This window comes from Apis mellifera, assembly GCF_003254395.2.
Source record: "Apis mellifera strain DH4 linkage group LG9 unlocalized genomic scaffold, Amel_HAv3.1 GroupUN_187_associated_to_Group9, whole genome shotgun sequence".
Classification (NCBI taxonomy): domain Eukaryota; kingdom Metazoa; phylum Arthropoda; class Insecta; order Hymenoptera; family Apidae; genus Apis; species Apis mellifera.
The window spans coordinates 268-6338 of record NW_020555807.1 but is presented as its reverse complement, the minus strand read 5'-3'; the positions used below and the strand labels follow the sequence as shown (position 1 = coordinate 6338).

Genomic DNA, 6071 nt, shown 5'->3' with positions numbered 1-6071 from the left:
TTACGTTTACAATTATCGTAATAAATTGTTAAAGGCGATAAAACAATAAAAATAGTAAAGATACATCAATTTTTTATCGTAAATTATTACGATGTTATAAATTTATTCTAAAATTAAAAAATTCTTAAAATTATTCGTCATTCTACTCCATAAATCAGATTTGGCACAATTGGTAGAAAACATATGTTTTCGTCCAACTTCATGGATGAATAGTGGCAGTGATCTCCTTTACATATGATGCGATAATACATGTCGAGAAGATCGATGATATTTTAACTAAATTTTTATAATATCGAGATTTTTTAATCATTTATTGTAAATAATGAAATAAAATTTATTTAACATTATATATGTCGTATATTATTTTATTTTTTAATTAATACTTACATATCACATCATTTATTTAATCATTTGCACATTCATTTATTTAAATATTTATTTTATAACGTATTTCTTAATATAATTATATAATTTTCATTCATTTATTTATTCCTTTACCTTTTATTTATTTCTTTTTTTAATTTATAATTTAATTATCTTAATATATATTTTGTTTATTTATTCATTTATTCTTTTATCTATTTATTTCTAAATTTATTTTTTGATTTATTCTTTAACTTATACTCATTTATTTTTTTTCATCCATTCTACATTTATTTTTTGATTTATTTTTTAATTTTTTAATTAAATGTACATCTCAATATACTCAATATCTCCTCGCTGGTAAGACTCGATAATCGGTTTCCAATTCTTTCTTTTAAAATTTTATCCACGTAAAAAGAAAATATTTTATTAAAAAGTTTTTAAAATATTTTAAAACATAAAAATATTTCGTCATTTATTATTATGAAAATTGATGACAAGTCAAGAACTACGCGTATGTGCATTCCAATCTAAATCTTGCATGATTATTTTTCTCAAATATTACATATACTGGATTGTATGTAAAATTTTTACAATATTTTAAGCTCTCTCTAATTGCAATTCTTGCTATAAATTAATTATGTAATTTCTTTTTTTCGCTTTAAGTGAAATGAGAATATTTTTGTTACGTGTTATAAATTTAAAATTTACATTACTATTAATTATAATAAATAAATTGAGATAAATGAAAATAATATTTAGGTATAAATTAAGCTTCATTGTTGTCACAACATTGTTGTGAGATTAATAATTGCGATAAATTGCTATTGTAAAACTAATTTAAATAATCATTTCATTCTGAATTAATTTTTCTTTTCAGATTTATTTAATTTTTATTTTTTTCTTTTTCTTTTATTATTTTCTTAATTTATTTAACATTAATTATTAATTATAATTCATTTCGATCAATTATTTATATTTTACATTTTTCGAATTCATTCATATTAATTATTAATTTTAATGTTTCCTTCGAAAATTTTCCAAAAATAAATTTTTAAAAATCAATATCATACTAAGAACTAGGCAGTATCTCTAAATCCAGAAAATTGTGCCAATTTTCCTTTAGATATTCTGGTCTAGACTGGACTTCAGCTACAACTTCATTACACCTCTATCGGAGACATCGTGAGATCGTCGCTAGATCATCGTGGAATCGTCGCTAGATCACCGTGCGAATGTCGTAGGATCGATGCTAAATCATCGCGAGATCATCGTGGGATGCGTACATCGTGCATTTGGTACAAGAACACACCCTCTAATTTCGAACAAAATATAAAATTCTCTATATTTCTTAATTTATCGATTTTATATAGCTAGTATTACTATCTTTATATAGTTAGTATTACTATCTTTTTATCAATTATTCTCCAAATCTAATTCGAGTCACTGTCCATCAATCATCACGCAACAATTGCACGATTTCATCGGATGATTGATGCTCTAATTCCGATGACCAGTGGAATATTTCGAAGGTCCACGATTGATATCTTTGGATACCAATTAATGACAGGTTCTATACGTTGCATGCAATCTTTTGAAAATCGGCCTCAGTGGTTCTAGAATGACTTCCTTGAGTTCCTTCCTGTGGTCGTCGTGGACATCATGCATACAACTACAATGCCGATATTCATTTCATGAGTCAAATAACTCAATTGATATAAGCTGTTATAAAGATGATAGTAACTCGAACTGATTCTTTTATTCTTTCCCCTAGATTTAAACATTAACATTTAAATATGAGTTTAATTTCATTTTACGTTTTTCATGAATAATATTTTTAATTATGATAAATATTCTTATTATATCTCAACATTTATTTTAAACGTAGAAGAAGAATAAAAATAATAATGTTAGATTCTATCTATTTTAATTTTAACAACAGAAGGAGAAAAATGAATATTATAATCTGATTTAGTCTGTTGGATGTTTAGTCCAAGTTTTGTATTTTACTGTCATTATATTTTTAGATATACATTATACTGAGGACCAAAAATTCCTATATCTAATAACCAAATTTCTTGTTTCGTTTCATTATCTAGATTTAAAGATAGAATAGTCTTAAAGTTAACGGTTGTGCTTCTGCATAATGTCTTAAGGCTGTCTATATATGTTGACAGTATGCAGTGGCAACTATATTGGATGAATTTTTCTTTATAAAAAAAAAAAAAAAAAAAAGAATATTGATACATTTATTACATAAAAATTATTGGTGTTAATATTTGCCTTATTCCAATATATATATATTCTAATATATATAGAGTTTAATTTTTAATTTTATGATTTTAGGGAAACTTAGACAACATTTAAGAACAAAACTAGAGTCAAAATTTTCACCACTTTCACAAGAAAACACAATGCAGTGAATTCTAATGAAACGACTATTGTCATTTCATTATAAATTGTGCATTTTAAATTGTGCAATTTATTATGACAATTGAACAAATACACGATTACATGGACCATTATCTCGATTTTATCTTTTACAGAAAAAAATTGAATAATTGTGCCCGTAATAAGATTATATGTGCTTCAGATGTGATTGATGAATTCTCTTTTTCCACCAGGTTCTTTAAATATTGCAACATAGTATTTGTTTTACAACACAAACCACGATGAGATTAAGTCATTATAAATTAGACAATTAAATTTTATTATGAAACAAAATATACTTAGAAAAGATTATTATTATTACGAATATTTATCAATATATTTAAACACAAAAATTTTAAGAATTTAAATATTTCTGCATTATTATAATTTTTCTAATTATATCGTATAATTTTAAAAAATATAATCTTCAAAATAAGAAAATTATAAAAATTAAGATTGAAGAGATACTATATCTCTAACTATCCGAGATTTATATTTACTTATGTTCTAAAGCAACTGTTAATTTTATAATACAAATTGGTAAAAGTATTCTGCAAAAAAAATAGTTAAATTATTTACATTTTCAAATTAAACAAATAAAGAAAACTAAAGAAAACTAGAACACTTCACTAAGCAAGTTTATTAAATTCAAGTTTATTACTTCAAATCATTGATTTGAATTTTCTTTTTTCATTTCTTTTTACAAATTTTCAATTTTCATATAGGTTAAAATCACTAAGGTATTACATATTATTTCGTATTATTTGTAGCAATCTTTTAAATTATGTATTAAATTTATTTATATTTTTATAATTTATATTTTAACGTATTTTTAAATATATTATTAATATGAGTGTATATTATGTATAATCAAATATATATATATATATATATATATATATATATATATATATATATATATATTATTCTAAAAAATATAAATTCATAGAATATCATTTAGAAAATAATTAAATGTGACAGCAAAAATGATATTTAAATTAAATAACCTAAAAGTATTTTAGCTCTTCTACAACAACATTTAAATTATCGATTTAAATTATTATATATATATTTACAGTATATCAATCACATTGTTATAATTAACTTAATGTTCCACACCTGTTAACAATATTTATTTAATTATTTTAATTATCATATCATTGATATATATTTAGTTCTAATAAATTAATTAACAAATATATGGTATCATGAATTTATTTATCGAACAGATAATATTAATATTAACAGACGATATATATGACCGTTATTCATAAAAATATAAATTATTTATATTATCAAAAATCTTTATCTTTCTTTAATTTTCATCTTTATATAATGCATACTATATATATGTACATATATATATATATATATATATATATAAACACATTTATATTGTAACTTTCATATGTACATATACACACGCATACACACACAACAAATTAGATGAATCTTTAAATTTTTTAAATTAATTTAGATAATATATCTGAACGAAATACTTCTTTTAATGTAAATATCCACTTTGAGTAAAAAATTTATTTCTTTTTTCATTATTAACTTGTTAATAAAAATTTTACCTATACAATTAATCGCAGAAGTTTTCATACACTTTATACAAATTCAGTTGAATTTACGTTATCGAAATCAACGATAATTTTCTTTTATATGAAACTATATGAATTGCGAGTATAATAATATGAAATCATTTTTTTTATTATCATTTCAATATCATTTCAAAGCAGTGAAATCAATTTTTCAAGTTTCAATATTATTTTCTTTTCTTTACATATTTTTATTTCGTCATCATTCAAGATAAAACAAAATTTTAAATTATAAAATATTTAATTCTATCATCTATTCTATCGGAGATGGAATAAAATATATTTTCAGAAGAAATTGTATTACAATATTCAAAAACATGGAAAATGAGAATTGATATACTCAAAGAAATTTTTTGTACAAAATAAATTATTTATACATAAAATTTAATATATTGCTATATATAAATTTTCATTGAAATCAAATCTTTCATAATAATTTAATTTCTTTACAAGAATATAAAAAATTTTTGATTGACTTATATTAAATTATAAGTAAGACCTCGAATAGTCAAACTAATAGTAGTAATAGCAGTCTAAGTGTTCAATATAATTTTTTAGATAATCCAATAATTTATATTATCCTATTTAATGTGAAACATGACAGTTTTACTGTATATTACCCGTTTATATATATATATATATATATATATATATATATATACCCGTATATATATTTATATATATATATGTATATATATATTTGTTTCAATCAGTTCTTTCAACTTTTTGATCTCTTTTCCTTCTTACCTATCAAATTATTTTTCAAATTGCTAGTACCATTGCATTTCCTTTTCTTTTTTTTTTTTTTTTCAATGCTTCTAAATACGTAGGAATACTGTTAACGAAGATATCATCAGATTTATATTTATTTTCGCTCATAAATTTATCTTCAATTTTTTTCCATGACTCATTTCTTCAATTACATATCGCTTACCATATCATTTTCAAACTTCTATTTAATTTCATCATGCCAATCCTTATAAAAAAGAAAAAAAAATATTGATATATTTATTACATAAAAAACATTGACGTTAATATTTGTCTTATTCCAATAATATATATATGTATATATATATAATTATATATATATATATATATAGAGTTTAATTTTTAACTTTATGATTTAAGGAAAACTTACACATTTAAGAAGACTAGAGTCAAAACTTCCTTCACCATTTTCACAAGAAAACACAACGCAGTGGATTTTAATGAAAGAATGTTGTCATTTCATTACAAATTATTACAAATTTATTAATGGCAATTGAACAAATCCACACGATAGCTCGGATTTATCTCGACTTTATCTTCTACAGAAAAAAATTGAGCAATTGTGCTCATAATAAGTTCACATGTGCTTAGGTTCATGAATTTTCTTTTTTTACCAGAATCTTTCTAAATATTCCATCACAGTATTTACAGTTTTTACAACACAAATCACGAGATTCGACATTATAATTTCCACATTGTCCATTTCCACCTAATACAATTAAATAATATTATTATTTTTTCTTAGTAATACGGACAATTAAATTTTTTATGGAACAAAGTATATTTGAAATAGATTATTATTATTAAGAATGTTTATCGATATATTTAAGCACAAAAATTATTATGAGTTTAAATATTTCTGCATTATTATAATTCTTAATTATGTGATATAATTTTTAAAAGAATGTT

General features: G+C 21.7%; 1 long non-coding RNA gene across 1 annotated transcript; it reads right to left on the bottom strand.

Moving 5' to 3' along the window:
* Positions 1-1335: 1335 nt before the first annotated feature.
* LOC113219339 lies at positions 1336-5609 on the bottom strand. Its single transcript, XR_003306367.1, has 3 exons — positions 5533-5609; positions 5142-5370; positions 1336-2133 (listed from the first exon to the last, which is right to left on the bottom strand). It is a non-coding gene; the product is annotated as an uncharacterized LOC113219339 (long non-coding RNA).
* Between the last annotated feature and the right edge of the window lie 462 nt (positions 5610-6071).